General features: G+C 45.9%; 1 protein-coding gene across 5 annotated transcripts in view; it reads right to left on the bottom strand.

Moving 5' to 3' along the window:
* Positions 1 to 10,785, bottom strand: part of ERBIN (erbb2 interacting protein) — a 2,559,118-nt gene extending 2,548,333 nt beyond the window's left edge. For 3 of the 5 annotated variants that reach the window (XM_069627371.1, XM_069627370.1, XM_069627373.1), the window contains exon 1: positions 10,157 to 10,784. The gene's annotated coding sequence lies outside the window, so the exon portion shown is untranslated. Of the gene's footprint in view, positions 1 to 10,156 lie in introns of all 5 variants that reach the window. The other 2 variants (XM_069627374.1, XM_069627372.1) reach the window with 2 other exon arrangements.
* Between the last annotated feature and the right edge of the window lie 11,316 nt (positions 10,786 to 22,101).

The following is a 22,101-nucleotide window of genomic DNA, read 5'->3' as shown; positions in this document are numbered from 1 at the left end:
GCAGATAAGGGGGGGTAATATTGTGATTCTCAATACAGAGGATTATATTACAATGGGCTAATAACACCTGAATACCCCAGATTGTTATAAGATTCTAAAAACCAATCCGATCAAACGTGTAGTAATGGATCTCACTGAAGTCTTTGATATCTGGTACACCAAGGGATACCTGACTGACGAGGAACTTTTTTGTTAATTATTGATCCAACCATACCTACTTTGTATTTCCTTCCCAAGATTCATAAATCCTTTGATTCATTGCCCGAGGTTAGGCCAATTATGAGTGGAATCAATTGGGCGACTGAAGGCCCATCTAAGTACTTGGATGAAGCTCTAAAGCTCTTTGTGGTCCATATGAAGTCATACATTAGAGACAGCACGCACATACTCCAAGGCTTACAAACCATTAAATGGGAATCAGATTATTTGTTGGTCACGATTGATGTTGTTGCTCTCTATACCAATATCAACCACAACGTAGCTCTACAGACGATTATGTTTTTTTTGCAATACCTCCGCATCATACATTGACCATGTTTGCATGCTTAAGGAATTTTTACAATTTGTACTAGCCAACAATGTTTGTATCTTGAATGATCAGTACTTCCTGCAACTGAAGGGAGTAGCCATGTGGGCTAAGTTCGCACCCTCTCTGGCTAAGCTCTTCATGGCATACTATGAAGAAACCCATGCACTCAATTAACCACTATTTGTTACCAACATTATGTGACGACGCTTTATTGATGACATCTTTCTGATTTGGAAAGGGACCAAGGATTATTTCTCTGATTTTTTAGTCTATGCCAACACCAATATGTTCGGTATCAGTTTGACGGGAAAGTGTGATTCGCAACAAGTTGACTTCCTGGGTTTGCACATCTTTAATCAAGGTAATCTGTATACCACAACCTACAGGAAACCGACTGAGGTCAATTCTATTCTTGCAGCCAGCCTACCAGTTAACGTGCGCATCTTGCCCTTTTTACGCATGTAAATATGGCAAATACAGATCATTTAATTTTGTACTGCGTACCATGTACGCAGTGATTTATTCATTAAAAAAATAAATAAACATACTTTCCACCACTAGATGGCACTGTAGCATTTCTTTTGTCAGCAGCATAGCCTTCTTATGCACGATTGTGAATTTCCAACTGAAAGACCAAATCTGTGACAGCTAAGCGAGCAACACAATAAAGCATGCACCATTTTAAAATGTGTTCATACCCATAACGTATGTGTTGGATACGTTTTACTCTCTAGCAGAGGAGAAAACTCATTTTTACTCTTGAAATTGCATTTACGCTCCAATTTGAAAAATCATGCGTAAAATACTCCCACCTCAAAATCTTATCTGGAGCACTCCTTGCAGCACAGAGCAATCACCAACATTCTACTATTGACAACATACCAACGTGTGAATTCCATACAGCCAGACGCAACTGTAGCCTTCCCATTGACTATGACAATGAATGTAACATACTTAATCACATTTTGGTAATCAGGGCTATAAAAACTCAGTCATCGATAAGGCGAACGCTAAGTTCGCTAATGTAACACAAGCTGACCTTTTGTTTTATGTCACTAAGTGTAAAGAACCCTCACAGTATATCTCACTTGTTACACAATTTACCAATGATTCCTCATTGCTATATTGAATAGTTGAAAAACATTGGCACATTCTGAGACTGGATCATGAACCATATTTGACACCCAAGCCCAAATTCACTTTTACTAGATCACCCACAATTAAATCGATGGTTAGTCCATCTTTCTGAGAAAAAAAAACTGCCCAAATATGCCTAGTTACAACAACCGGTGGGCTTCCACAAATGTGGTAACTGTAATGCCAAGTTTTTCTGATAAATTTGGCTCAGAAGTGATTATCCGAGACTTAATTAATTGCAAGACTACTTTCGTGGTGTATTCAATAATAGGTTTGTGGCAGGCTCTATGCGGGAAACACTATTCGACAGCTCAGAGTCCGAATCAGAGAACACCTAGCCAGTCTCAAAATGCGCAAGCCAAAATCTCCTTTAGCAGTCCAATGACAACTTGGGCAACAGTTGGACCATATCACTGATTTGCGTTACAATAGATTAATGAAAGTGCACCAAGGTAAAAGAGGAGGCAATCTTAAACCTAAACCTAGACAAATGGAAGCCAAACTTGTTTTTTTTTACGTTGTACAACCAGAGGTCTCAACACTAATCATGAGATGTATGTATTTCTGTAATGACCAGTACCGTGGGTCTTCCCTTCTGTGATCAAGCACCCAACGCCTGCATCATTTTCAATCACCTCATTTACTTCAGGATAGGGGCTTTTATTCCATCGGGGGTTGCCACCCACCCGTTTTTACTTCGACTTAGTTATCTGATCAACTCCAGTGGCATATGATTTAGAATCTTGCATCAGCTATTCTATCGATTTCGACTTTTTGCAGCGACACTAGTTCCACTTGCGTGTCATTTCTTGCTACACCAGTCTACTTTCACTTTCCTGCATTTTCATATTCACTTCATGAATATGATATCTTTATGCATCAGAACATTGCTTCAATCCCTTAGACTAGCACCTGTCCAGTTACACGACCTTTACTGGAATGTCCTTCCTGGCTTAATTCGGTTCCTTTTCAATTTTATGGCCTTACTTTGTCTCCATTCTTTTTGTTGCCCCTGCATTCACTTTCTATCCTCTAACCCTTCCATTTATTCAGACTTTGCCCATTATGCTCATCTTACTTTGTTTCAACAGTGTGCTACGTGTGGTCCACCCCCATGTGATCCACTTAATCTAATGGTCATATTTTGGCCCTACTACAATCTCTGTATTTGCTTGATACTTCGTGCACCTGAATACTCTTTCACTAACCCATTTATTGGACTAACCTGGCTGACACGCCTTCCTTCATCCAGTTCTGTTTACACATGACGTCATTTATGCGACGCCACACTTCTTCACACCATTTCCAGGATTTATTTTTGTGTACGGTAATGTTTTGGTAACATTTCTGTACTTACATGCAGACATTTGCATTAGAATATTCTTCACTAACATGTCTGAGTCCAATCATCATAATCAGAGCTTCGACGCTGACACGCCAGTTTCTAATTGGGTCGGTTTACATATGACGTCACCAATGCGACGCCACACGTCACTCATTACTCATGTCATTTCCGTGACGTACTCTGAAGTATGTTCTCAGTACACGCAGACGCTGCTATCCATTGTTGGGATTTACCCGTACACAGCAACGCCGCTCGATTGAACGAGTAAGATTCCTTCTCTAATTACTGCTTTTCTCTACTTCATTGATCTAAGAGGACTCGGGCAGACTACTATTTATGTTCATTCTTCCAGGCTATATAATTATTATTATTTATGGTTTATATAAACCTTTACGAACTAGTACATCAAGAGAAATAAAACTACCTTTCAGAATCGAATAAAAAACATATCGTACAATTGATACATACTTGAAACAGACAGACATTTTAAACACCTTCAGATAAAATTTCACATTTTAAGATCACAAGTTAAAAAAAACAAACAATTACACCATAAAAACCATAATAATTACGAACCAGATCAGAAACAATTCATATAAAGTCGATCCTGTAAACCTTAAAAGAATTCTTAAGATTCCCAAAATATGTAAGTTTGGTTAAACCGATATTTCTTATTTATATATAAGGTTTGAGCATAAGAGGAAAAATTATAATGAAGATAAATCACAAATGTTTTTAAAACACAAAATTCTCAGTTTTAAACCAGTAGATGTGTTATGTCTAATTTGATATCATAAAGATTCTGTATCAACTGCATGAAGATGCATTACAAATTGTTCGAAATATAAAATCCTTTGTTTTAATATATATCAATCCGCCATTACAGCATCCATAGTTTTGTGATTTCTAAACCACCTGATGATTTTTGTGTTCCTGCTGTGTTAACGTACACGGCCACCATTAGGTATGTGTTATTTAGTTTTTGCTTTAATGCATGTTATTGCGCCTCCCATTGCCCTCATTCACTTCGGGTATTATTTTACCTATATTTAGGGTTCCACGGATTATTCTATGACTACAATTCTTCGTGGTAAGACCACTTCAGATATTCAGGTTACTTGGCCCCCACGGGTTTATTATTCAGTGGTGACCTCATGAGTGCACACGTTGGTTTCACTTGTTGCACACTTTTGACTGTTTGCAGTCTACTCTTGACACGCAGCATGTTCACAGCACTCTTTTGCTTTTCTTGTTGCACACATTTCCTCGGATGTCTGGGGCTTGAACCACATGCAGGCTGACCTTGGTACCTTTTGGGACTAAACAGAGCACCCATTTTAAGATTGACATTGTCAGCATGAAACCTTGTGACTGATCAGATCAACATTACTGATATTGGTTATGTTTTCTAAAAATGGCAATTACCAAGTGTTTGCTCACTTTGATACTGTTTTCCTTTTTGATACCTACCGACCACGCATCACTTTTCCCTCCTCCCCAACCTGACATATGATATGCGTATGTGTATGTACTGAATTCTTTTGAATCATTCATTTTCGAATATGTTCTTGTTTTGAAAGCATGATTGTGATACTGCAACTTCCATGCAGTTTCCTTTGTTGGTCTATGTTTCATTCACCACATGATGGTTAACTTTACTTTGTTCTGGGCTTATACCATGCCTGCCATCATGTTTTTATTTGCATTTGCATAATCTGTTTGAATTATTCAGCCTTGAAGACGACCTGCGTGTCGAAACACGTGTCAGCTGTTCACGATTTATTTAAATCTACAAATACTTTATCTTGCATTCACCATTATTACTTGAATGGTGCCAAGCGCATTACCATCCCATCCTCCACTAGTATACTAAGGAAGTTGTGCTGGCTTCATTTGGCTATATCACTGAAATATGTAATAGCAACGCTAACGAAGAGACTTGTATTTGAAAAGTGTGGTGAGGGTGTGTCTGGCAAGATTCCTGCTGAACAGCGTTTCTTGCATTCCAACTAGCGCTTGTAGTGAATGTTGCAAAGAGCCTACTGGAACTGGGAAAATAGTAATAATGCAATGTTACGTGGCGATTACCCCATTACAAGACTGGTAAACCCTCGAGGGGAAACAGATATTACAACACTAGGCGATACCTTCATCAGGTGTTTCTGTAGTTTTAGTCTACAGAGCAGAAACGAGGAAAAGGATTCCAAAACAGAAGCTGAACAAACCTTAATCTTCCAAAGGGTGACTCAAGTCAAGATTAAGTAATACCTTTTTTGGGTGTCTAGCATTTAAAGGTGACTAGCAACACAAAGCATTGATTATCCGCTTAGTAGACACCACGGACGCTTCCATCACTTGCCAATTAATTATGGCAAGCAGTAACTATTCAAAGACTTAACAAGCAAACCTTTAGAACAAAGTATGTGTGATCAGTGACTTGCACACCACACCTCCTTTTGATGCCCAATGATGTAAACGGTTTACTTAGTCGACAGTTGGAACACTGGTGAAATAGCACAATAAAAAATAAAAAATAAAAATTACAAAAATTAAAAAAAAAAAAAAAAAAACAGCTAAACTCTTACTTGTCAGGGTGAACATTACAAAGCAGTTCATTCCTAAATACATTTACAACAGTGAACAGATACCATAGATAGTGAAACACAAATATGAAAATGCCAGGGTATCTCCCATAATGACAGACATCATAGCACCTCACTCGGATCTGCTACTTATCCACTCCTTTTGGACAGTAACCTCCAACTACAAGGACCTTTGCCAATCTCCCAACCCACGCTACTACATTCAAAATCACCTCTCCATAGGCTACAGCCTCCAATCACGCAAATGACCCACGTGGTTTGGGCCACAAGATTAGCACTCTCCGCTTGTTAATGCCAACTCACTGAAAAGTTGCATCTTGGTGTAATGCATCTTTAAATAGGCCTCCATATTAAGATACACAATACATACTGTTACGCCACGTGCGTGTCAGCTCCCTCATTCATTTTGACACTACATCTGGACGTACCAGACTGTCCTTGGGTGTCACTCACTCACCCAACATGTTTAATTTACTTCCGAAACTGTTCCAAGGATACTGTGGACGATTCAGGTTGAGTTACTTAATGGTTCCTTCCCACACCCCCACCCCCCTCCCTCCCAAACACCCTGTTCGTCTCAAGTTACAGGAAAGAAACCAACTGGCTCCCACCACCCAGGCTACATCTTCCAACTGCCTGGGTTGGAACACCAGCACACAAGCATTCTCTCCAACATCAACACCCTCACTGACCCAACATTCTCACGGACCTCATGCATTCATCCATCCATCCAGCTAAGCACTTCACAACAGAAACCTCATCTATTCACAAAGCCCAAGATTTAGCCTCCAACACTAAACTCCAATGCTCCCCAAACCAAACAGGCACTTCCTATATATGCTGAATGCAGCACCACGCAATCAAAAAAATCCCTTTGGTTGCAATCCGTGTATTTGAACAAATTATGCCACTCCCTTAACACAAGGATTTTGCAGTAAACCGTACAGCGCTCAATCAATACTAGTTATCGAAAAGGCACATCTGCATCTCAAGAAGGTGAAATGTCTTTTTTTCAACAATGCACACACGCCGAGGGTCAACAATTAAAATGGCAAACAGGCTATAAATGAACCACCAACAGGTAAGAAAGCAATCAGTCTTCTAGCTAGGCGAAGAAGCACAATGAACTTCCGTAACTGCCTATAGAACCAATACTGAGACCTTTTACACAAACTTAAGGAGTTTGACAGCCAATGCCAAGAACACTTTCGAACTGGTCATACGAGTTCCACCAAGGACTGTGCAGGTAAACATGGAAGCAGTTTGAATGACTATGTAGTTGGCGCTTGATAAAATAACTGGGCACTAGCTGGCCTCTGCATACGAACTATAGGAGTGTTTGCCTTGACATCAGTGTTACCAGGAGATACTTTTGACTCCCATGGCAATACAAATTCAGGGAGCAAAATTTCAAGTAGCAAGCTACTAGTCAGGCATATAAAGTCATTCGACACCTCAATTATCTACACACACACACACAGTAAACCATTTCTTACTCGCCTAGAAGCCATTAGTGCAAGGCGAAGACTAGTGGCCAGGGCACATTTTGAGGCCTGCAAATATACCTGTGCAAGAATAACTGCATTTAGGAATCTGCATCATTTATGTGTTATAGAAATGGGAATCTATCCAGTCTACTTTTGGGCAATTACAATGCTTCAATCAAGGGTGCGATAAAAGGAACATTGTGCACTAGCTCAGTGCTAGCCAAAGGTAGCACCCACTCGCCGATGCTGGATACGGGCAGCAGTGAAAATGAAGTCGGAAGCTGGTGGTGTGGTATAAAGTCACACATATCCTCAAGTGTTCCACAAGCAAACAGCACCACATTCCATACTCGCAAATGGCAAGTGCAGATTTTGAAGCCTGCTCAGGTGCTGCTTTTAGCACCTGCTCAACAAAATCGTATTTTGATCGATGTGCATCCAGTCTAGGTATGCCACGAGGAGTCGGGTAATGGTTAAGTCGCTGTAAACCAATGCAACGGTTGAACTGCAAAGCAGGGAATTAATAGGAAACATTACAGTGGAAAGGCGTATAGTGTTTGAATACACAAGCAGAAAATGGCCTCATGAAGTTAGCATGGACAGGATCATAAGGCTACATCATGCATGTACCCTCCATTTGGATCCCGATCAGCAAGCACCCAGATTCCTATTTCACACCCTAACCTTGTGCTTTGTCTAAGTAAAGATTCAGTTCTGTTAATCTTTGACGCAGCCATTTACTGGGCATTTCACCAAAGTTGGAATTCAACCGACCATAAATAGTTTTCCATCTCAGTGATATAGTAGGGGGTGCCGGTGGGTGGGGATCCGGGGAATAGAGTGTTCAGCCCTTACACCTTCGGAAAGGAGGAGAATTTCTGTTAAACAGATTGTCCCCGACAGACAACATCAACACCCCCTGTGGTGAAACCCCCAATTAAAACAAGGAAAAAGCCACATACGTTGCATTCGGTGCCGATTTCCCACGTGGTGTCATAGAACTGCTAACTCGAATATCATATACAAACCTAAAGAAACAGCACAACACATCGCAGAAAATAGTTGAGCAAACCACTGGAAACGGAGACCGATTCAAGTTCATCCATATTAAATGGAGTGCGTTTCATGTTTATGCTGCAGTCGTGCTTGGTTTCAAAAGGAATCTAAAAACTTCTTGGAACGAACAAAGCTGGCGTTTGTGCTTTGTGAGCAGAATTGCCTATCCAAGCCGCAGTGCTTTGCTTCTAATAATAAGTCACAGATGGAGAGTTATGCCCGATGCTAAATGATTATCCTTAGCACTTTTGAACTCAAGGGGTACGTGGGGCGGATAGAGAATCTAGTTCCTAGCACCCATACCCAATGCTGTTCCAAGTTATAACTGCCATCAACACAATAAAGGAGAAATGGGGAAAGGCACATCTGAAAGTTCAGGAGGACCCACTGCTCACATAATGTAGCCATAAATCGGCCTTTGCGTTTTTGGAGGTTTCAAAAACCAAGCTATGTTATTTCAAACGACAAACCATGAACCTATCTAACCCCACATCTACATACCTACACAGAGCATGGAAATGCTCAATACACACGAACGTGGACAACAATTAATGACCCCCCAATCCCCCATCCTATTCTAACATCAGGCTGCAAGTGTCACCGAATAATCGTAAAACATGATGTGGCAGTCATCAATTGTAAATGCAAATTGCAATCAAACAAAATATTTTCGACCAGCGCGTATTCAAAACGACCCCCAAAAAATAAATGGCAAACAAGTTATACATTGCTCAAGATAAAAAAAAAAAAACACATCTTTTTTCGTCGACGCAACCAGCCCTACAGAGATCTTCCTGCCTGAAACGTGATATGCCCACTCTGCTGCATTTCCAATACAGTGTGTACTACATAAAAATGCTCCTTGGCAGAAGCGCATGCAGACAGCGCGACATCCATAAGCACCGTATGATGTCAACGTGAGCACGAAGGAGCCAAGGCCAGGCAGGCGGCTGTCTGGTTTACAAGACGACACAGGGGCCCCTAGGACAACAAGGAAGCGAGCGGCAAGTCAGGGGAACCGTGAACATAGGGGAGTGTGCCGTGTAGTAAACACACAGCATCACACTCACAGTCAAAGCAGCTGCAGTGGCCTTGGACCCGACGAGCCAGGAAGAGACCCGCAGAGGAGGGCGACTACAAGCATCGCCACTATTTCACAGATGTTTCAGTGCAGACATTCATTCCCAGAAAAAGCATGCTTGGGGCAAGAGCCGCAAGGTCTCACTTTCTTATCGGTCTGGACCATTTAATGTGCTTGTTACCACCCATAGTGCGAAGCTCGGATGGAAATTGAAACAGCAAATACACATACATTTACAATGTGGGCGTGGGGGGCAGTTAACAGTTAAATGTTGCTGCAAATCACTTGACAAGTACTTCACCACCATCAAGAGTTTCATTATACGTTCTTCTAAACTAGGCACGCGAAAAGCCATGTTTGAAGTGCAACTTTCTTCTTTGCACTACAGAGGGTGCAGCAGGTCATGCTGTAAACAGTCTAGTTCAATTTTGGGGTTTTATGTCAACACGTGATATACACCTACCTAATTTGTAATGTTTAGGCAGCGTTCTCACAATTTGAATGGGATGTACTTTAGGGGGGAAAGCGGAACCGGCTAGCAAGAAAACACTAAGTGTGCTGAGCGCTAAAGAAAATGCTTGCGCCCTCTACGTACATTTCCTTCAAACAAACAACCTGGGGAGCTGTGAGAAGGAAGAGAGCAAATGTGTGGCTACGAAGCACTACAACTCAAAGAAGAGCGCCCCTGCTGCGGAGCCCTGCGAACAAAGAAGTTTATGTGCACAGGACCGAGCCTGCAACGGTATCGGACCCCCCACACCCCCCCTCCCGCCCCACCCCCGGGCCTCCACGTAAAACTTCCGATTAATGAAGATCGGAGCAAGTGGCACCACCAGTGACATTTAAACGTAAACATCGACACATGACCCTAAACCCTTGTGCAGAAGCGGATCTCGAATGACCCGTCCTCCCACTTACCTCTGATTTAGGATGGACTTTGCTGGCCCTTCATCTGTTGGGTGTTGCTGCCCCACCAAACAATCCAGACCCGCCGATCACCCGGGGAGCTCCGGGTCCACCGTTATCCGATGACTCTCAACTTCCCCGGGACTTCCTGCTCAGCAGATCCGGGCCAGGAGAGGCCGCTTTATTTTTGACACCAAAGAGAACCCCTTCTCCAAAAGTTGCCCTTCACAGATACCCAACAAAAAAAGTCCCTTTTAACTCGATGCCACTTCCTTTTCCCAGTGGACCTGTCCACAGGAGGCCGAGGAATAAAAATACCAAACAGGTTACACCTTTAAAAAGCAGGAAATGTGTCTTAGATCCAGCTGACAAGGACGGCGGCCGACAAACCTTGCACGCTCCGCAATGTCCACACACTCAGCCAGGCGGCCAGCAGCAGCTCGCAGGTAGCGCTTCCCCCGCAGACAACCTCGATCCTCCCCTCGTATTCCACTGCCGCAGGCCCAGCCTCGACGAGAGCAAGCCCGCCCCAGAGAGCTCAGTGTGCCGTGACCCGCCGTGGCGCCCAGCGCCCGCCTGCCGCCCTTCCCGCTGCCCTCCTTCACTCGTCCGGCCGACACTAGAGGTGGGCGGGGACTTGAATACTTGGCTGCTTCCTCCCCCTCCTCTGGGCCTCACTGCGCCTGCGCTTCCCCGCCTCCTCCTGAGCGACGCTCTGATGCAGGCGAGCCAGAAACGGAAATCTCCGTCTGCCCCAATCCTAGGCCAGATACTAGCCCAAAATAGCCCAGCGCTCTAGCCTTCAGTGGAACTAAATGAGGAAGTTCACGGCTTCGCTCGGGGACAGAGGCGGTTTTCCCCAGGACACTTAGGTTGTTCTGCAATGCACAAAATGTCGATTGTTTGCAGATTACCTGAACATACCATGTATGATATTTAAGTTTTAAAATAGTAATTAGCATAACGATGAAGTCCTAGGAAATGACATTTCTGGCAGATGACATCACAGGAAATAACATCACCTGACATATGGCACTAAACAGATCACAGTAAAGCACGGTCTGGCATGGTCTAACCCATATCATCATGAAAAATCATATTAGTAAATGAGTAACCTCTGAGCACTGTGGTCAGAGTTCACCACAGTAATTTATTTCCGTACAGTCTGCACTACAGTAAAATGCACAACACTCATGTTTCTTGTGTCCCTTGTGAGAAGGCCATCTCTTCCTGTTTTTTCCCTTAAGTTCCCGGGATGTGTCGTTTTTTCTTTCCCATTTTGATTTTAGGAAACTGCAAGTCCCAGAATTCCATGAAAAAACAGTACTGGATGCCTTCTCACGCATGGACAGGAGAAACGTGAGAGCTCAGCACAGTTTTTAAGTTTACGTTTTTGACTTTATTGCCTAAACTATTGGGTTATGGCAACTTATGTTGTTACTGTGGCGTGGCCCCTTTAAGGGCAAGCACGCGACGGAGTGACGTTCACTCCGTCGCGTGCCATATAAATAAAGGGGCGTCGCCCGGCGGCAGCAGAGCCACCGGGGAGCACACACGAACAGCATCGGTCTCCGTGTGTCTCTGTGTGCATGGGGGTGTGGGGGCTCACGGGGGCGGCGGGATCGCCCGCTAACAATGGCGACGAAGTCGGATCGATCCCTGGGACAGGTGGCAACGTTTCCGAGATGCGCAGATGATCGCGTGTGAGCGCATCCGTGAATGTTGGCCGCGGAGAGGGGAGAGACACGCGTGGCCGGCGGCCATTTTGACGACAAGGCCTCGGAAACTCACGGCTTCATAACGAAGCATCTGTGAGAGATCCGGACCCAATTTTTGGAGAATCCAGTGGCGGACAGTCACTGCTTGCAACACGTGCTGGTGGAAATGCAAGTCATTTGCATTTTCACTGTTTTTCATCGAGTTTAAGGGTGGAGCTACCTGGAGGCCTACTGGATGCACACTGGGGCCTACCCTGCTCGATTTTTGGACTCTTCAATCCTACACCGGCTGAAGTCAGGAACCTGGTGGTCCTACATTTGCCTGGAAAACCCTCGAACCTGGACATCATCTGAATCATCTGAGGGGCTGGGATCCTCATCAAGGTACTGGTTGTGTTTGGTGTCCAAGTTGCGGCCCCATCACGGGGTGCCTGTGCGCTTTACACCATGGATCAAGGTGCAGCGGCCGCCGTGGCCCAACAGCAGGCTGCTGCTCCAGCCCAACCCCCGCCTGCCCTTCCACCAAGACCATTGCAGAGACCTCCCGGTACCCTACAGCCAATGCCAGAGTTTGATGTCTCGGGCACGCCATCAAGCCTGGGACAGAGGTGGAAGATGTGGATGGACAGGCTGGAAATGTACTTCAGGGCCACGATGGAGACGAGTGACGACAGTAAGTTGGCCACTCTCCTGTATTCTGCAGGCCCTGCTGTGCACGAGATCTTCTTGTCCTTGCAACCAGCGGATGGGTCTTTTGATGCCGCCAAAACTGCGCTCCACAATCACTTCCTGCCCATGGCCAATGTGGATTACGAACGGTTCCTAATGGGCAACACCAGACAGAAAGATGACAAGACTTTGGATGTGTTTTATGGGCGGCTGCGCAGGCTGGCGGCACCTTGTGCTTGGAATGACCCTGATGAGATGATTCGCAACCACCTCATTCAGGGCTGTTCCTCTGGTAAGCTGAGACGTCAAATCCTGCGCGAGCCTGGTATAACACTACCCCGCAACCTAGAACTGGGGAGGTGCCACGAGGTGTCGGAGCTGCGGGCATCAAGGATGGAAGCGGGCGTGCGCCCTGGTAGGGTGGAAGAGGTATGCGCAGTCGGAAGAGGTCGCGGATCAAGACGCCCCATGAATACTCAAAGTCCACCGCCCCAAGGGGCGCAGTCCTCGTGCCTAAAATGTGGATATGACCTCCCGCACCCAGCAGACTGTCCAGCAGCGGGAGTGAAGTGTGGACGATGTGGGGGCACAGACCATTTTGCAAGAGTGTGCAGATCGACGGTCCCGAAAATGGTCCCCAGGGGACCTGTCCGGGCTGGCTCTTTCCGCCCCCAGAGAACATCCAATGTTGCCCAGGTGGACCAGGCCGACGATGGCCCCCCTCAAGAAGGTGAGGAGGAAGAAGAAGATGAAGAGAATGTTTTCTTCGTGTCATGCGTAAGAATGCTGAAATCGCACTCCAAGAGACAGCCGAGATGCGACGTACTGGTCAATGGGGATTCAGTACCCATGTTGGTGGACACGGGGGCGTCCGTGAACGTGATGGCCAGGCAACACTATGATGCAATGCAGGCACCGCCACCGCTGGCGGCACCGAGAGCGCGCATTTTCACATTTGGAGGCAACCATCCAATCCCACTGGATGGTGTGTTTATGGCTGACACTCAATATGGCAACTCAGGCATTCGGGCAAGGTTTTACGTCACGCCGGTGAGCACCAACACGCTCCTCTGCTGCGCAGCTGCTGAAGCTTTGGGGATTGTGACATTCGCATACAACGTATATCTTGACGACATCCAGGAGCTCCTGGAGAAGCACACATCCCTCTTTGAAGGCATTGGACAGTTAGTGGGGGAACCAGTCCGCTTGCACATTGATGAGTCCATACAACCGGTGGCTCTGAAGCACCGGCGCATACCGTTTCACCTCAGGGATCTGGTAGACCAGGAATTGGACAACCTTGTTCAGCTGGACATAATTGAGAAGGTGGAAGGCCCCACTCCTTGGGTCTCACCCATTGTCGTCGCACGGAAGCCCAAACAACCAGATGCAGTAAGGATTTGTGTCGACATGCGCCTGCCCAACAAGGCGATCAAAAGAGAGAGACACCTAACCCCCACCATGGACGACATCATTGCAGAATTACAGGGGGCGAGATTCTTCTCCAAGCTGGACTTGAGGGCAGGATATCATCAGGTGGTTCTGCACCCTGAGTCCCGATACATCACCACCTTCACCACCCATCGGGGCCTGTATCGGTATAAGAGGCTGAGTTTTGGAGTGTCCTCTGCAGCGGAAGTTTTTCAAAATATCATAAGAGGGGCGTTAGCAGATCTGGATGGGGTCATCAACATCAGTGACGACATCTTAGTACACTCCAAGTCAGAGGCAGAACACATGGCCCGCCTTGCGAAGACATTTGAGCGCCTCCGTCTCTTGGGACTCACCTTACACAAAGAGAAATGCGAATTCCTCAGGACAACAATCGAGTTCTTTGGGTTCGTGTTTAAAGCGGATGGGGTGTCACCCGACCCCCGTAAGGTGAAGGACATTAGAGAGGCCCGCCCACCTGAAAACGTCGCTGAGGTGAGGAGTTTTCTGGGCATGGTCACTTATTGTGGCCGCTTCATCAGGAATCTAGCGTCCCGCTCTGAGCCTCTAAGATCTTTAACCAAGAAAGACTCCGTGTGGCAGTGGGGGCCCCTTGAGCAGGCGGCATTTGATGACATCCGGGGTGCCCTAGCGGCAGAAGACACCATGGCGTTCTTTGACCCTAGCCTGCAGACGGAAATAGTCGTGGACGCCAGTCCCTATGGTCTGGGGGCGGTCCTCACTCAAGTGGGGCGCGAGCAGGAAGTTCGGCCAATAGCCTATGCGAGCAAGGCACTCTCGGACACTGAACAACGCTACTCGCAAATCGAGAGGGAGGCCCTGGCGGTGTTGTGGGGTTGCAGGCATTTTCGCCTATACATTCTAGGGCGTCCTGTGACTGTCATCACTGACCACAAACCACTGCTACCCATCATGGCAGGCTCCTCCTCCAGACCACCAGTAAGGATAGAGCGCTGGATGCTTGCCATGCTTGAATACGGCGTGTCGCTGGTGTATCGGCCTGGTGTAAGCAACGCTGCAGACTATCTGTCACGTCACCCATGTGGGGATGCCTGGGCGTCTGTGTCCGCGGAGGAGGCTGATGAACACGTTCGTCTCGTCGTTGAGTCTGCCACCCCCAACTCCATGCAGGTGGAGGAGCTGGAGCTGGCGTCGAATGATGACGAGTGCTTCGCCATTCTAAGACTGGCCATGCAACAAGGTGCGTGGAAGACGGTGCTTGAAGCGCTTGACCGTCGAACATGCGAAGCCAGGGTGGCACTGGAACAGCTCTGGAAGGTGCGGGAAGAACTTGCATTCTCGGAATCGGGACTCCTGCTGAGAGGCGACAGAATAGTGGTGCCACAGACGAAGATCCCACAGATAATCGCTCTCGCCCACCAGGGCCATCAAGGGGCGCCCAAAACAAAGGCTCGGCTTCGCCAGAAGGTGTGGTTCCCGGAGCTAGAGCGGAGGGTAGAAGAGTTTGTGGCCTCGTGTCGGTGGTGTCAGGCCGCATCCCCAGCCCAGCGGGACCCATCCATTGAGACAATGCCTAGGGGAACCAAGCCATGGGAAGTAGTGCATGCTGACTTCGGCTCTACATCTAGAGGGACGCACTTCCTAGTGATGGTCGACGAGTGGTTGCGATACCCGGAGGTGGAATTTGTGGAGTCGCTGGCGTTTGGTGACGTGGTGATCGCCGTGGAAAAGATCTTCGCCACCCATGGCCTTCCATCGGTTGTGTGCACTGACAATGGCGCACCGTATCAGGGTGAGAGCTTTGCTGAACTCTTAAAGAACTATGGCATTCAGCACAGGAAGGTCACACCCCTCTGGCCCAGGGCAAACGGGGAGGCCGAGCGCATGATGCGCACCCTTAACAAGGTGTTCCGGATCGCCCAAGGCAAGGGTGAATGTCTGCAGAGGGCCCTGTATGTATTCCTACGGGGATACAGAACCACTCCCCATTCATCGACGGGAGTAGCACCGGCGGAGGCCCTCTTCCAGAGGTGCCCTCGGGATGTCGTACCTGAGGTAGGGGCCCGAGAGCCCGCCATCATTGACAATGAGCAGGTGGAGGAAGATCGGCTGGCAAGAACTCGGGCGGAGAACATGAGAAGAGGTCTGAAGCCACCCAACATTGCCCCAGGGGATGAGGTATTAGTGAGGAACCGTCATCCGCAGGGCAAGCTCTCCCTCACATACGAGCCCGCCCCCCTGGATGTTGTAGCGGTGAAGGGGTCTATGGTGACTGCATCAGATGGGACATCGTCGGTGACCAGAAATGCCAGTTTCTTTAGGAGACTGGGTGACCCAGGAGCGAATCGAGTAGAGGCTGGCGAAGAACTACCCGACGATAGTGGAGGAGATGTCCCCACCATGGACTCGCCTGTTCGTGGAAGAACCGACTCAAGTACTCCGGTAAGGGACAGTGGCAGGAGGTACCCCCTGAGAACAGGGCGTGGGAAACCTGCCCACCTGAGTGACTATGTGACGGACTGATCTGGGGTCATGTTGGCGATGGGTCGCCGGACTGTGTGAAGGCACCGCTGGGGATCCAGGGTGGTTGCCAATAAATGGGGGATTCCTAATGTGTGTGCTGTAAAGTAGTGATTAGTCAGTTTTGTGTGCTGTAGAACGTAGAACAATTGTATCCTCCTTTGTGTTTGTTGTTATGGAAAAGGAGGAGTGTGGCGTGGCCCCTTTAAGGGCAAGCACGCGACGGAGTGACGTTCACTCCGTCGCGTGCCATATAAATAAAGGGGCGTCGCCCGGCGGCAGCAGAGCCACCGGGGAGCCCACACGAACAGCATCGGTCTCCGTGTGTCTCTGTGTGCACGGGGGTGTGGGGACTCACGGGGGCGGCGGGATCGCCCGCTAACAGTTACCATCACTGGAGCTTTCAATCCACACAAGCACTGACACAGAGGATATGGAGGGCAGAGTTCGCAACTGCTCTATTGTCCTAAAGCAATAGGGATAGGTACATCACTTTGCCCTCACACAAATCTTGAAGGTTTGAAGGAGAAATTCGGTATCAGCGCCCAGTGAGGAAACAATAGCCATTTTAGAGCTTTGCATGGGGCTTTTTAGTTTGGGCTTTTATGTGGAATATACCTATAAGAAGACACTGTTGCATTGGAGTACAGCTAGGAGGTTGATTGCATATGAGGAGGGACACAAATTTTGTAGATGTTGTTGTATAATTTACCCACCCATTGCTGTCCATGGCACTGCTGATCCATAGGGCCATTCCTACTGACCTCCAGCCCCTCGCCGCGCAAAACACATCCTCCTTGGATCCCTTTGAGCTATTTTTATCAAGCAGTAACATCAAACGTTGTTCTTGAAGTGCCTGCTAGTGTTATTTCAAAGCAGTCTTCTGACAGTTAATGGTTTAATTGGAGCAGTATAATAGTGGTATAATAAAATGCCTTAACCAAGGGTGCCTTCAGTCTCTTGATTTATAATTAGTGTGCATATCTTTACTGAAGTACTGCTAAAAACAGGCAATGGCAAAGCCAGCAGTTTTGGCTTGTGTGTGGGTATTATATAAGCATTTGCCAACCACTGCTATTATATGCCCAGGTACTGTCACCATATTGCAGCTGCTGCCATTAATGGCCAGTTACAACCATTATGGCAGTGCCTGGCAAATGCCTACACAAAATCCCAAACTGTTGACATTACCAATGCTTATTTATCCCAGTTGCTGCCTGCCTACCTAAGAGCCATCAGGAGGTCCATACTCTTCCTGCAGCCCTCTTGAACAGCAAGTATTTTATTTTTCACGCATCCTTTGTTTCCAGTGGTGTTCCGCTAATGGGCAGCAGTTTAATTAATAGCGGGTGCAAACATGTGTAGAAGTGTCTCACACCTCTGAAACATTTCAGCTCAGTTTAAGTGCTAATGCAGATGGTTCGTTATGCATGCTTTACGAAACAAGATGGATGCTTTGTCAAATGGTGTTATTTCCTTGTGAGGAACCTATTGTGGGGTACCTTCGAGTAGACCTCAGCGCTCTTTTTGTGTTAAGAAGAAAAATGTTTTCTAAGGTCGCATCAGCAAGTGTAACAACAGAGAACACAAAAGCTGTTAAGAATGTCATGCATACAACACAAGACCGGCCCTGATTTGAAAAAGACGGAAACACTGTCGAAACACGTGTCACCATAAAGGGCATTTTTTGACATAAAATTATTAATCACCGACAAGGAGGCCATTTGTTTTCTTTTTCGGCGTTATGGGCGCATGAGCATACTTCAGTGTAACTGCAAACACCATGCTTTGTCAAATGGTGACTTACAAGCAGATGGGTATCATAAAGGGTCTTTTGGGCAGTGTCTACTTTTTAATCTTAGTAAGACCCGGATGACAGTTTAATGCAATCTTACATTTTCTAATGTCAGGTATGAAATGATCGATCATTGCTAGGTTTTAGACTCCTATCATGTTGCATTCTGGTACTCTTAGTATAGCATTTATAATGTCAAAAGCAATGCAAAATCACATGCTTGGATTTGCAGAAAATTACTTCAGAGCTGTTTACGTATATTTTTAATATTCATGAGTGTAAATAAAGTAATGACCGAGATGAAAAAAGTTGTCAGTGATTTATCTGTATTTCTAACTTTGGTGAGCTTTAGAATTTGATGTTGCTCGGATTACTTTGCATGTAGATAACTGTTGTGCGACAGAAGGGGGAAAATTACCTCTTTCATTCAAACTGTTTCAACCCACGGGAATATCTACACATATATGTGGCTACCCAGAGAACTTTGTGCAACTTACAAGCATATGGTAGAATTCTAAACATTTTTGATAGTAACACCTATTTTGCTGCATTCTCCTTTAGAAATATGAAAAAAGAATCCAATATTTTAGCTAACTTTTTAAAGGTTCACTATGTGCACTGCAATAAAAAAAATATCACCTTATAGATAAAATTAACAGCCGGCACCCATCCACATAAGGGTAGAAATATGTTAAATGTTCAAATCCTTTTTCATCGAATGTAATTGTAATTCTTATGTACAATAAAGAACTACCCTGGCAGGTTCGACACCCTGTGTGAAGCAGTGCAGCCAGGTTGGGCAGCTTGCCCCTGAAAACCTGACGTCCTCTGCACACCATATACAGGGCTTCTGCACACCATATACAGGGCTAAATGAGCCGCGGGTCAGGTCTGTCGCAGGAGTGCGACAACACATCAATCCAAATAAATTACTTAAGTTAGCAAACAAACCTGCCTAAACAGGAGTCCATGGACAGACTCCTACAAACAGATACATGCTTCTTTCACTGGATATCATCAGTCAGTTGTCCACGGCCAGGCTCTGAGGGAGCAGCCTGTGGAGCCATCCATCTGCTACTGTAAATCGGTGGGATCATACACTGAAATCTGTTGGCAGTAGGACTACATAAATGCAGTAGCCTACTGCCTAAATCCGTAGCATTGGCAAGTATGATACCAAAGTGTGGTTCTTGGGAACTGCTACAGAGCTTTTAATTTGTTTGTTTATTTTGTATATTCATTTGTAGTGTGCGCCAGACCCGGAGGTATCGGGCCGCAGCAATTGCAAGGATGTTCACAGCTTAGATTACAAGAAGTTACATATGATGGGCAATGCCGCAGGGCTGCCCAAGGCGAGGCAGGGTAACTGCTGTTGAAGAATGGGAGACGGTGCACAGCTTGTTTCTTTTGATTTTGAATAGATTAGTATCTGTTGAGTATGCTTTTAGATTTTACTTCAAAGGGTGCAGCCCATTATACCGTGTCACCGTGTGGGACACTCGTTATGTGCTGAAAGAGAAAGGACCTAGGCTTATTAGCCTTCGGTGTGGGCTGCACACCTAAATTCCCCCAATAGGGTTAGAACATTTGTTTTTAGAATATAAATGACAGTAAAGCCATCTTTGATAAAGTTGCTTCAAAGTGCTTTTATTCTGCAAATTGCAATTTAATTCGATTTCTCATTAAGTTAACGAATGGTTAAACTTCACCAATTCGTTTTGTGCTGATACAATGGCAAAGAAAAATAACCTAGGGCTAATGCATTTCGGAATGGTAACATTCCTTCCTCAGAGCCAGGTTAAATGTACACGAGCATACAAAAAAATCTTTCTGTTAGAATATTTTGAAAAACATCAAATATATATGCATTCAGGAGAACAGGGTACCCACAATTGACAAACACGTACATGTAGACAGAGAGAAGAGAGAAGAGAACATTGTCAGTGATTTGTAAACATTACATTGCATTAATGCGTTCTTTAAAAGACTATTATCATCCGACATTCAAATTGCACTTCCGTCAAGGTTTACATTAGATCTATTACTAAGTGTCTTCTGGTCAAGTATTCTGGGGGATAAGGCAGGACATTTTCATGTTATCATTGACCTGAAACGGGTGGCTTCAGTACATGCCGTTCAAACGTACCTTCTCAGAACACTGCAAAATGAAATAGTATGCTGCATTTAGTCACGATCACTCGTGGTTGCTTCTAATATGTGCCTGTCTGTGTGAAAGCAGAGCGCTTACCTTGTGAGTGTGTAGCTCGCTCGAGCGAAGTAACCTCCGACTGCGGGTAGCAAGAAGGCTCTGCTTGCGTCTGCGTGTATATGGGTCCCAAACAAAAATCACAGGAACCCCCTACCCCGGCACAAAAGCCCAAATCACCTCAACTCCTAGCAGCCATCGAGGCGGCCGAACACTATTGTTGGGCATGGGTCAGGGAAAACATGTATATCCTGGTATAGTAGTAAGGTAAGTGCACACCTAACTAGAGAAGGTATTGCGAAGTATTGTTTTAACACCCACAAGGAGTGATATCCTACCAAAGGAAGGGACACCCATACCACCCAGCCAAGATGACGACACAACACCATCAAAGAGAAGGAAGCTATCATAAGGCACAAGAAAAGGTAACAAAAAACTGGCAAAATTATGTGAAAACATGTCTGAATTGCAACAATTATTGTTCGAAATCAGGGGAAAACAACTACCCCCCATAGGGGGACCTGGGGCCATGAATCTTACCATACCTCTAGAACCCACTATAACGGTGGCCACCCCCCACATACAACAAACCCAACTACACCGGTCCCTGCAGCACCACTGCCACAGGTGCCAGCAACACCAATACCAGCCATCACAATTGCACCAACAGCAGCAACAGCAGACCCAGCAGGTGCTTTAAAAGCATGGGCCACCCCCATTGCAGACACTCTGGGGCAGACAGGGGCAAGCAGCAACAACCAAACAGACATAGTAATGATCTGCAATGCCCAATTAGACTTAAACATGAAATCCTTCCAGACTGAAATACTAAATAGATACAAAAGATGCCTAGCATGGAACATTCACACCACAATCAAAGAAGCCATATGGGCCAAAGAGTTCATCGAAATCTTTTCACTGATAGAAGCCCAACGCAAAGGGAAAGATGCTTTTAGGGATCACAAAAAGATAGAGGAGAAAGCCATAGCCAGAAACACCCAGGTAGAACAGAACTGGGACAACTGGCTACAGGCTTTCGCCATCTTGGCAACTATATATGAAGAAAAATTCCCCAATGATGGCAGAAAACTATGGGCATATATGGATAAAATAAGAGAAGTAAAAATCACTCAACGAGGGAAGACCTGGCTAGCATATGATATTAGATTTAGGAGAAGCATGTCAGAGAAACCAGCCATAGAATGGGACGAGGTCCAGACTGACTTATGCACGCTGAACGCCGAGGCTCCATCAGAGGAAGAGGCCCCACAAACAACTTCCAAAAATAACAAAAATGCACAGGGCCCCAGACTTAATGACAACGAAAAACACAAAAAAGGGGAACAGCCCTTTCGGAAGAATCGGCCATGGGTGGCTAAGTCTAATGCCCTCAGGCAGAACAAAAACCACTCTCCAAAGGCCAACATTCCATGCAGGAATTTGGGAAAAACCTGTGCACATGGGGGAAGGAATGCTGGTACAAGCACACTTGCACAAACTGCAATGGTGACCATGCAGCAAGCAACTGCATCAGACTGCCAGCTAAAAATTCAAAAGAACAGCAACCCCCCCCCCACCTAACCCAATTTTAGCACCAGGCAGAACCCCCATCAACCCAAACAACTTCCGAGAAGCA

The sequence above is a fragment of the Ambystoma mexicanum genome, chromosome 6p, assembly GCF_040938575.1.
Source record: "Ambystoma mexicanum isolate Mex_15411 chromosome 6p, UKY_AmexF1_1, whole genome shotgun sequence".
Lineage (NCBI taxonomy): Eukaryota > Metazoa > Chordata > Amphibia > Caudata > Ambystomatidae > Ambystoma > Ambystoma mexicanum.
The sequence above is the reverse complement of the archived record's forward strand: the minus strand, read 5'-3'. Positions and strand labels throughout refer to the sequence as shown.